The 12,341-nt window shown below is 39.1% G+C and overlaps 1 protein-coding gene across 1 annotated transcript in view; it reads left to right on the top strand.

The window, feature by feature from the left end:
* Positions 1-12,341, top strand: part of SYTL5 (synaptotagmin like 5) — a 303,237-nt gene that overhangs the window by 6,413 nt on the left and 284,483 nt on the right. Inside the window, exon 2 of the mRNA XM_064483299.1 lies at positions 10,844-10,938. The gene's annotated coding sequence lies outside the window, so the exon portion shown is untranslated. The remainder of the gene's footprint in view (positions 1-10,843; positions 10,939-12,341) is intronic.

Here is a 12,341-nt window from a genome sequence, read left to right as displayed (position 1 = left end):
TTTTTTCCTTTGTAGAAAACATTCAGCAAATTTTACTTTCCATTTGGTATGCATAAAAATGCATTTTGAGAAATCGTCTTCCTCTTTAAGATACTGTATATGAAAGGGCGTGGAAATGGGAATAGGGGGGTAATGAAACATCACTAGCTGATACCAGCATTAACTAGAGGGAGTGAAACAAAATAGGGGATATTAAAATAAAACGGAGGCATGAGACATTATTTTTCCTTGTTTTTAAAAAAGTAAATAATGTTTAAGTTGATTGCAATTTGGCCCCAATTTTCCACTTCTCTCTGTATCCCTGTCCTCTGCAATGTGACTTCACAGTTTCTTCCATCCAGAGGAGGAGTCGTTGTGCTCACCCCTTGAATATGGGCTGTTCTCATGACTTGCTCTGACCAACAGAATGCAGTAGAATTGATGTGTGAGTTCCAGAATGTAGAGCTCAAGAAACCTAGCATGCTTCTCTTCTCTCTTTTGCTGCTCTACCTTTTCCAAGACAGTATGCCCAGGCTAGCTTGCTTGAAGGTGAAACATGTAGGATGGACAGAGCAGATTCAGCATAGTAGTGCCAGCCAAGACACCAGACGTATGAGAGAGAGAGCCCAAGATTGACAGAACTTCCTAGGCAACCCACTGCTGACTATGGATACATAAGTGAGTCAGCTCACATCAATAGAGCCATCCAGATGACCTCCAGATGCATGGGACATAGTAAATCGTTCTTGCTTTAAGCCTCTATATTGAAAGTAATTTGTTACACGACAAAGCTACTGACAGAAATTGTATCAAACATTGATGAAAATTATCCTGAAGGGGTCCAAGATGCGAGTTGTAGGTGATTATATTCATGCTTACATTGCATGGGAAACTTTTCTGGGGATTACTATAAAGAACATATTGGCTTTACTAGGAGTAAAACACTGTATTCTCTGAATTGTCATGACTTATGTGGAGTTATACTTGCTTTGAAAATCCCTGGGATCATGGACCGCAAAGGTGTAGCCATTCAGAAAATACAGGTAATATCTTTTAGACAGTTCTAATAACTAGCACCTTGTTCCATCTATGTAGAAACAAGCTATCTGGCAATCCCACTGTCTGAAATAGAAGTGAAAACTGGGGATGAGGGCAGGAGGAAGTGTCTGAGCCACCAAAATAAAACTAAAATCCACAAACAGTACATTAAACTCTGGCAAAGTGCATCTTAAATTCACTCAGTGCTTTTTTGTACTTGCCCTAACAAGTTTAGTGATCTTGGGCCCAAACCCATAGTTGATGAGAAGTGGCAAGTTCAAAGAAGAGAGAAGGCTTATTAGCGACAGACACACAATGCTAGCAAGTGACGTCTGAGAACCTAAAGAAAGGGCGAAGAAAGAAATGCTACGAACAGACTTAAAACCTTGGAAGCATACCAATATGGTGTCATTTGGTGTAAGGGAAAAGAGGTTTGTATACCTCAACCGAACTTAAAGGCATCATTTACTGTATTTCTTCATTCATTCATTCATAGCCAACAAATGCTATATACACTGAGCTTTTTCTCTGGTCAGTGTACTAGCCAGAACCTAAAGGGCTGAGAATATTCATTAGAGCCTATAATTGGGCATAATAACATATGTAATGGCAATGGTGTTTTTAATACTTGATTCACAAAAGAGTGAAATCATGTTAAGTCAACTAAAATATTCATGCACAATAGTTAAAATTTTTGCCTATGTGTAAAAGGTAAATTTTCAGTTATCTGGAAAGTGCAGACATTGAGAATGACTCATTCCAGAGTGTTCTGAGATGGCCTAAGTTTTGTATTAGTGGTGTGTCTAATAGTAAGTTAGTATGTCTAATGTGAGTTTTGTGCAGTGTGTCCATTTCCAGTACAGGAATGTCCACATTTCTTGGAGAAAGGAAAGAAGAACTTGTGTAGATTTTCCTTAAAGAAGTATAATTTGTTTGTTTATAATTAAAGATAAAAATAAAGAATTAGGTTGCTTTAAAAGTGGGGAGGGGAAAACAAAATTACATGATACTGAAGGCATGAAAAGAAGAAAAATAGTTTCACTCGTCTAAAAATAATGCCCTAAATCTGCTGAAAGTGAAAAATACAGACTACACTAACAACTTTTTTTACTTTTCACTTTCTTACTGGTGTTTAAAACCAAAATTAGTTATTTTCAGAAATGAGGAAGTTTTGACCTGCTGGATCAAGTTCTGCTGCAGGTGGTGTTGATTGCTTTCAGATGGCAGAGAACTGTAAGCTCATCTCTAAGTAGATTAAACCGGGAAAATGAATCCAAAGCATGCCTAGCACTTAGAAAAATTACTGCCTCATTAAATAGTCATGAAACCCACGAGTCACATGGAAAAGACAGACACTTCCAGTTTAAGATGGTGACCTGACCCTAAGCAATTCTCCTTCTTGCTCTCTCGCCCAGGACTCTTAAAGCACATTCAAAAATAATAATAGTATCACCCATGCAAAAAGAATAGAAGAGAACCATCAAGGGATAAAAGAGTTCAACATATTCCTAGAAGCTGGATCATTGGTAGAGAAATGGTCATTCATGAACTGGGATGAAGGAAACCAGAACCAGAATTCTGTGAGGAGGAGGCTGGAGCTTAGCAAGATGCTTACCTAGCCTGAAGAATGCCAGAAGATTTAGCAACATGGAAATACCAGATAAAAAGTAGGAGAATAGTGACAACGGTGACTGAAAAGACTGCAATCCATCATCCAACCAATGAAAGTTCCAGAAAGAGTACAGAAATAGCAGATGGAAGAAAAGCATCAAAGACAACATAATTTATCTGAGCTAAAATTATATGCTGTCTCAGCTTAGGTCCTCTAGAAAGCAGAGTTTAAAGCAAAGATAAAAGTACTGATAATGCTGGGTGTAAGCCCAGGGGGGTGATGGTGAGAAACAGGGGAAGTGAAGCAAGGAAGTATGAAGCACCAGATGTGAAGCATCACTGCACTGGCCGCCAATTCACAAGGACCCCAAGTTCATTAGGTGTGTATGCACAGTGCTTGGATCTTTTCTGGAAGGACTTTGAAAGGCACTGCCCCTCCAAGTGGTCCAGGAAAGAGAGAAAGGGATGGGAATTTATCTTCTCAGTATATTATTCTGGTCTGTTTTCCACTGGTCGAGACTCACTCCATGGTAATATAACTTCCTATGATATTGCAATATAATAAGAAAAAATCTATCTATCATCTATCTATCTATCTATCTATCTATCTATCTATCTATCTATCTATCTATCTATCTACCTATCTATCTATCTATCTTCATTCCAGGATACTGGCCAGATCTCCTAAAACCTTTGTAATTCCCTAAGCAATAAAGGTGCTGGAAACATCTTTTGTTCTAATATTTGGTCTTTGACTCCAGTTCCTGACATAGAGCTCCTAAATCTCTTGGAACTCCCTGAGTGATGGGAACGTCTTTGGTTCTAATGTGGTACCTCTTGGTGGACTTCTAGATAGCTTCAGGATGGAGGCTGGTCGTCTGAAAGGCCAAGCTATGATTAGAAGCAGGGAAATTTCAGCCCCACTTCCCCATCCTCCAGAGAGGGGAGAGGTGCTAGAGATTAAGTTAATAATTGACCCTGCCTATGTGATGAAGCGTCCATTAAAGTCTCTGAACAGCAGAGTTTGGAGACCCTCCAGGTTGCTGAACACATTGAGGTGCTGAGAGGGTGATGCACCCCAAGAGGGCATGGAATCTCTGCCACTGCTCCCACATACCTTGCCATATTCATTTAGCTATTCCTGAGTTGTATCCTTTTATAATGAACTGGTAAGTCAAATGTTTTCCTGAGTTCTGTGAGCCGATCTAACAAATGATCAGACCTGAGGAGGGGATGGTAGTAACCCTGATTTATAGCCAATCGAAATACAGATGACAAACTGGGACTTGTGATTGGCGTCTGAAATGGGAGCAGTCTCGTGGGACTGAGCCTTTAACTTGTGGAATCTGTTAGTAGATGGTGTCAGAACTGAACTGAATTGTAGGATACCCAGCTTGTGTTGGAAAACTGGTCGGTGAGGAGGAAAATCCACACATTTGGTGAGCAGAAGTGAAGTAGTGTTGAGAGAAGAAACAGGATTTTTCCTTTTCACAGCCTCCTCCATCAATGACACGTACTTTTGGGCTGCATAGTTCAGCCTCAGTGACGTGTCAGGAACTAGATATTACGCTCTGTTCTGGGGACACTTCATTCATTGAAGTCTGGAAGGAAAGGAGCCACCCTACACAGATGAGGCTCTGGCCAAGAGAGAAAGAAAAGAGGCATTTGATGGAATTGAGCACATAGTTTACGTCCTATAACCCAGCTAAACAAGTGTAGGGAAGAATAAAGACATTTTCTGACCTCCATGTTCTTTTTTTTCTTTTTTGAATCATTTATTGGTATATACGTAAAGCAAAATGTATAATAAACACTAATCTTAAGTGTACAACTCGGTAAATTTTTTACATATGTCAGTGTCATGTAACACCACACAGATCAAGATGTGGAACTTTTATAGAACCCGATTTCCCTCATGCCCCTTGACAGTCAATACCCTGCCCCTTAGAGGTAACCACTGTTATGACTGCTAATATCACACACTTGTTTTTCATATAAATAGAATCCTGTGGTATATGCAGTTTTGTGTCTGGCGCAAAAATCTTCCTGCGCTTGATCCATGTTGTGTGCAGCAGGAGTTTGTTCCTTTCTACTGTGGTGTAATCTTCACTTGTATGATGCCACTGAAATGCATTTGCCCATTCTTCCATTAATAAACATTTGGTTCATTCCCAATGCATTCATTTCTCTTGAGCATATATATAGAAGCCAGATTCCTAGATCATTGGGTGGTGTAGGTTTAGTTTTTTATTTTTAATTAAAGTATAGTTGATTTACAATGTTGTGTTAGTTTCTGGTATACAGCATAGTGATTCAGTTATACACATACATATATTTCTTTTCATATTCTTTTTCATTATAGGCTATTGCAAGGTACTGAATATAGTTTTCTGTGCTATGCAGTAAGACTTTGTTATTTATCTATTTTATGTATTGTAGTATGTATCTGCTAATCCTGAACTCCCAATTTATCCCTCCATCCCCCTCCCTTTAGCCTCAATAGATACTGTAAGAGTTTTCCAAAGTGGTTGTCCCAATTTATATTCCTACTAGCACACTATGAAGGTATGGTAATTAAGGGTAAGGATATAAAATAGGCTGTATATATATATTTTTCAAGTTTATATATTCAAGTTAATATATATATATATATAAATCAATCAAGTTAATATATATTAGCTTGATTTAAACCAAATGTACCATTGCAATTAAGTCAAGGGAAAGGATGGTCTGTTCTATAAATGGTGCTGGAGCAATTATATATCCATATGGAATAATAGAAGCCTTGACCTCTACCTCACACCATGCCCCCAAATTAGAGATTAACATAGACCTAAGTGACCTAAATGGAAAAAGTAACAAATAAAACTTCTAGAATAAAACATAGGAGACTATATTTATGATCTGAGGAGTAGGCAAAGATTTCATAAACAGTATGTGATGAGCACTAACCACAAAAGAAAAAAATTAAAAATCAGACTTTATAAAATTAGGAACTTCTGTTCATCAAAAAAAAAATTACTAAGAAAGTGAAAAACTATAGCCTGGGAAAAAATATTTTTAATATACATATCCATAAAGGACTCAGATTCCAAGATTATACTGTATAGCACAGGGAAATATATACAAGATCCTGTGGTAGCTCACAGCAAAAAAAAATGTGACAATGAATATATGTATGTTCAAGTATAACTGAAAAATTGTGCTCTACATTGGAATTTGACACAACATTGTAAAGTGACTATAACTCAATAAAAAATGTTAAAAAAAAGGACTCATATTCCAAATATATAAAGAACCTGTATAGCTCTATAAGAGAGAGACAAAAAAATCGTTTAATGGACAAAACACTTGGACAGTCACTTCTCAACAAAATATATCTAAATAGCCAATAAAGATGAAAATTCTTAATATTATCAGCCATCAGGAAAATGCAAATTAAAATCACAAGGCAAAACCACCTCATATCGACAAATACAGCTAAAATTTAAAACTTTTGGTGTTAGTGGGGACATGGAGTAACTAGAACTCTTAAGACATCTTCAGATTTTTAGGTACACTAAAATTAACCTATAACTCTTAAGAAGTCACTTGAGGCCATTATTTTTAAAAAACGAGGAAATAACCTAAAACAAATGAGGAAATAGGATCTAGAAAGCAATGGTTCTAATCCAGGAATGCAGAGAAAGAGTGTCCCAGGATTATGGCTGTGCAGTATTTTGGGCTGAACAGGTTTTCAGAGGGAAGCAGGAGAAAAGAATTCTCCAACAAGATCTGCAGGGCAGAAGGGCCAAGATGGCGGAGCAGAAGGACGGGCGTAGCTCACCCTCTCCCACAGATAGGCCAAGACTGACACCCCCAGACCCACCCAGCCACTCAGAAGACCTGTGGGACTTTGACAGAACATCACCTTCTTCAAAAGACAAAATACTCCACAAATCTGGTAGGAGAAAAGGGAAAAAGAAGGAAGTAAAGGGAAAACAGTGCGGGACCGGTCCCGCGGGGAGGGAGCGGCAAAGGAGGACTGGCGCTCGTTCACTGGGTCTCCCCTCTCCAACAGAGAGGCCAGCGGGACGGAGGGGGAGCCTCCGAGGCTCGGATCTGTACGAAACAGCTCTTGACCAACAGAACTAAGTTAAATGGGCACGGAGGGTCCCTGCGACCCCCAGCCCGAGACGCGAGCCGGCAGCTGGGGGCCGAGACAGGCTGCCTGAGCCGGGCGGAGGACTGGGGCCGGGGTACAGAGGCAGCTCCAGGGGACTGCAGGGTGCTGTGCACCGTGGCTGAGAGGGGATACAGAGCAGAACAACGTGGGTCTCCCATAAAATGCGGAAAAAAAAAAAAAAAGCAAAGCAACACTGCTGGTGTGCGGGGGCGGCGTGGGGGGCGCCGCCGCTTTTGTCTCCTCAGACCCACGGCGCCATTACTGGGTGTTCTCGCGAGAAGAGAGGCGGGGCGCAGCCACAGCCGCCATATCCTCAGGTGCGTGGCTCCCAGTTAGAGGCAGACTCAAAACCTGAATCCATACTTAGGGGCTCCGCGACCCCTTAGGCAGGACTGAGACTTGTTTACAGCCCCAGGCAGAGGGGAACATTCTGCTCCAGTGCCTCTGTGAACTCGCTCCTCTAAGACAAATGAACAAGGGGCAGAGTTCTGTCACAGAGCGGGGCGAGGGCTGGTGCGGCCGTTTCCTGCCAGCCTGCCTGCGGAGCGCAGACCTGACGCGGAGCGGGGAGCTGCCCTGAGCAGGGGAGCGACCCGCCCTACTACCGTGCACGAGCGCGGGGCAGGGATGCCGCGCTGGGAGAAGGCTCCACGGGCCCGCCAACCGGCAGTGGGAGCAGCACAGACCTGGGGCGCAACCCGAGGGCGTCTGGAACCAGGGAGCCCAGTTCGCGCAGCAGGGCAAGGGCAGGAGCTGCGACAACCACAGAACAAAAAGGAGCCCCCGCTCAATAGCCAGGGCAGGCTCTAGCCACCAGAACACCGGCCACCACCCCCAACCAAAGGCAAAGGCACGGAAGGAAGACTTGGCAACCAGCCATACTTAAGAAGGACCTCTTGACAAAATTATTGAGTGCACAGTCTCCATGGGAACACATCCACCTTTTTTTCTTCTTTTTTTAATTTTTAATTTTTAAGTTATTTATCTTTTTATTTTTAATCCCTTTTAAAATTTTCTTTAAAATTTTTTAAATTAATTTTTAAAATTTGTCTCAATTTGATTTTTATTTCTCTTTGTTTTGTTCTTCTGTTACTGATTATACTGTGTTTTCAAATCTTTTTTCTTCTTTAAAATTTTTTTCTTAGTTTTATTTCCACATCTGCTTTAGATAAATAAATAAATAAACCCCTTCAGGACCACAGTAGATAACTGATACTCCATAACCCATAGTGCCAAAGAGATATATAAGTAAAATGAAGAAGCAGAGGAACCACTCTCAATTAAAAGAACAAGATAAATCCCCTGAAAGAACAATCAATGAAATAGATCTTGATAGTCTACTAGATCATGATTTCAAAAAGGGAGTGATCAAAGTACTGAAGGAACTAAAAGAGATTGTGTATAGAGACAGAATATGTCAAAAAGGAAATTGAAACTATAAAGAGGAGCCAATTAAAATTGGGAAACTCATTTGCTGAGATGAGAGCTGATCTAAAGGCTGTAAAAAGTAGGCTAGATAATGCAGAGGAATAAATAAGTGACTTAGAAGACAGGACAACAGAAATCACCCAATCAGAACAGCTGAAAGAAAAACTAATAAAAACCAGTGAAAACAATATAAGGGACGTATGAGATAATATAAGCATGCCAATCTATGCATAATAGGGGTCCCAGAAGAAGAAGAAAGGGCAAAGGGGATTGAAAAGGTATTTGAAGAAATCATGACTGAAAATTTCCCAAACCTAAAGAAGGAATCAAATATCCAAGTACAGGAAGCACAGAAGGTCCCAAACAAGAAGAACCCAAACAGTCCCACACCGAGACATATCAATCAGGATGGCCAGGGTTAAGGATAAAGAAATGATTCTAAAAGCAGCAAGAGAAAAACAGAGAGTTACAAGGGAACCCCCATAAGGCTCTCAGCTGATTTCCCTACACAAACACTACAGGCCAGAAGGGAGTGGCAAGGTATATTCAAAGTCCTGAATAAGAAAAAGATGCAGCCTAGGATACTCTATCCAACAAGGCTATCCTTTAGAATAGAAGGAGAGATAAAGAACTTCACAGACAAGCAAAAACTAGAAGAGTTTAGCAACACTAAACCTATGCTAAAAGAAATATTGAAAGTTCTACTCTAAATAGAAAAGAAGCAGGATGCTACAGAAAGGAGAAAACCATAATTGGAAAGGCAATAACCACAATGAATTACAACAGAATAAACATGAAATTGTAAAAGAGGACATCTAAATCACTAAGGGTGGGAGAGGGGACCAAGAAAATAAAGAGTTTTTTTCTTTTCTTTTTTTGTTCCAGTAGGATGGGTTTGAGCTTATATTACTATCAATTTAAAACAAACAGATATAGTAATGGGTTAATATACATACAAAACAGGGTAACCACAAACCAGAAACTTACAACAGAGTCACAAAAACTAAAAAGATACCAAGTAATGCAAAGGAAAATTATCATACTACAAAAAAGAAAAAGGAAAAAAGAGGAAATACAAAATCAACTGCAAAACTAAGTTCAAAATGGCAATAAACACACATCTATTGATAATTACTATAAATGTCAATGGACTAAATGCTCCAATCAAAAGACATAGAGTGGCAGACTGGATAATAAAGCAAGAACCTTCAATATGCTGCATGCAAGAGACCCACTTTAGGGAGAAGGACACATACAGATTGAGAGTGAAAGGATGGAAAAGGTTATTCCATGCAAATGGAAAAGCCAAAAAAACAGGTATAGCAGTATTGATTTCAGACAAAATACACTTTAAAACAAAGGCCATAAAGAAAGATAAAGAAGGACATTTTATAATGATTAAAGGAGTAATACAAGATGAGGATATTACACTCGTTAATATATATGCACCCAATACAGGAACACCTAAATACATAAAGCAACTACTAACAGAGATAAAGGAGAAAATTGATGGGACTACAATCATTGTTGGAGATTTAAACACCACAGTAACATCACTAAACAGATCTTCCAGACAGAAAATAAATTAGGCAACAGAAACTAAATGATACAATAGAACAATTAAACTTGGTTGATATTTTCAGAACATTACATCCCCCCAAAATAGATTATACATTCTTTCCAAGTGCACATGGAACATTTTCTAGGATAGATCATGTACTCAGGCACAAAAGAAGCCTCAACAAATTTAAGAAGATAGAAATTATTTCAAGCATCTTTTCTGACTACAATGCCATGAAACTAGAAATCAACAACAGAGAAAGAAAGGAGAAAAAAAGGAAAGCATGGAGATTGACCAATATGCTACTGAAAGATCAATGGGTCAATGATGAAATCAAAGGAGAAATTAAAAAATACTTTGAGACAAACAACAATGAGAACATAACCACATCAAAATCTATCGGATGCGGCAAGAGGAGTCCTAAGAGGGGAGTTCATAGCGATACAGGCCTTCCTCAAAAAAAGAACAATCTCAAATGAAGAATCTAACCTACCAGCTAAAAGAATTAGAAAAAGAAGAGCAAAAAAGCCCAAAAGTCAGCAGAAGGAAGGAAATAATAAAGATCAGGGAGGAAATAAATAAAATGGAGATTAAAAAATAATAGAAAAAATCAATCAAACCAAGAGCTGGTTTTTTGAAAGAGTAGACAAAATTGACAAACCTCTGGCCAAGCTCACCAAGAAGAGAAAAGAGAGAGCACAAATAAGCAAAATCACATCTCCAGGAAATAAAGGAACTTAATGGAATAAGTAAAGTAATAGAGAGTTGGGTTGCTGAGCATATGGTACAAGCATTTGATGAAAATTTAAAAAAAGACAAAACCAGGAATCCATTCTGACATAACTCTAGGAATATTCTCTTTTTAGTGGTACAGATATGACATTATATCCATAGAGAATGAAAAATAATACTAGCACATGACTCAGCTTGAAGTTAATATTATTTTACATATTATCATATAATATAATGTCATAATAATGTAAATGCCATTGGTTTTCTAATTTTAGGGTTAATACAAACATACATCAATTTATTGTACTTCCCTTTATTGTGCTTTGCAGGTATTGCATTTTTTACACATTGAAAGTTTGCGGCAACCCTGCGCGGAGCAAGTCTATTGGTGCCATTTTTCCAACAGCATTATTTTTTAATTAAGGTATGTACATTTTTTAAGACATAATGCTATTGCACACTTAACAGACTACAGTATAGTATTAACATAACTTTTATATGCACTGGGAAATCAAAAACTCGTGTGACTTGCTTTATTGAGATATTTGCTTTATTGTGGTGGTCTGGAACTATAGCATCTCTGACGTCTGCCTGTAGGCAGATCACAGAAGAATTAGGTGTATGGCTAAGGTCTGAAAAGATGCACACCAAAATATTGATGTGATACTCTGAGGAAGTAAGCGGGATTTGGGGTTAGCTGAAAGGGAATCCTCACTTTTACTCCATGTTATGTTATGTTATTTTTTTTTTTTTGTATATTTCAATCAGATTTCACATGATCAGATTCGTGCACAGATATTGTTGACAAAACATAAGCCTATTCTAAGTTTCAGTGGGAAATGCAATTCTGGAAAGCCCATTTTCTGTCTTCCCTCTTTTGAAAACCTTTCCAAGGCTTTCTACTGCTTCAGAATAGAGCCCCGCCTTTTTAATGTGACTTAAAAAGGACTGCTTTTACTTCTTTGGCTTCACTTTTTACTTCTTGATGCTGTACCTAATACTATTGATACAATACCTAATATCAAGGAGGCTGGAAAGGGCCATCCTGCCACATGCCTACAAGTGATCCTGGACGCTTGTGGAGAGCAGCACCAGTTGATGATCCTGTGGGATGCCAAATACACTCAGCCCTTGCCCAAGGTTGACAGCCCCAAATTTCTCCCTTCCTGTCTCGGCATGAAGCTCAAAGTCCAGGAATATTGGTTGATACCCAGGAGTTACTGTAATTTCTACTTGTAAACCAATCAATTCTCAGTTAATAACCAACAGCACAGTACCAGCATTAAGTTTTCTATCTTTCCCTCCTAGATCTACAGGCTTAATAGATCAATGATTTTCTTCCCAAGTGACTATAGGCAAAAATTTTAACAAATGCCTTGCCTCTGCATAGCAGAGATCGTCACCTTTTCAGCCTTTGGTACCTGTTTCTTTGCTGTCCCCCAACAGATCACTGTGTCAAAATCATTCATTTTAGGCTTTGTTACTGTATGCTCTACTTTTGATCTCAACTTCTGTGCTGGTAAGACAGGGTTAGGCTATGCTGTAGTAACAAACAGCTCCCAAATCTCAGTGACTTAAAGCAATGAAAGTGTACTTCTTGCTATACTACATGACCATTGCATGTTGGCTGGGGGTGAAAGGAGACTCTTCAACATTTTCCTTCTTTATGGACCCAGGCTGGGGCAGGTTCCATCTTGCTTCCACTATGTGCAAGGGACATTAAATGCTTCATCTCACTGAATCTTTGTAATTATTATTCCTACTTTTCAGGGGAGAAAATTGAGACATAGAAATATTAAGCAAGTTCCCCAGTGTCATGCATCTAGG

This window comes from Camelus dromedarius, chromosome X, assembly GCF_036321535.1.
Source record: "Camelus dromedarius isolate mCamDro1 chromosome X, mCamDro1.pat, whole genome shotgun sequence".
In the NCBI taxonomy this organism is placed as follows: Eukaryota; Metazoa; Chordata; class Mammalia; order Artiodactyla; family Camelidae; genus Camelus; species Camelus dromedarius.
This window is presented reverse-complemented; position numbering and strand designations above follow the sequence as displayed.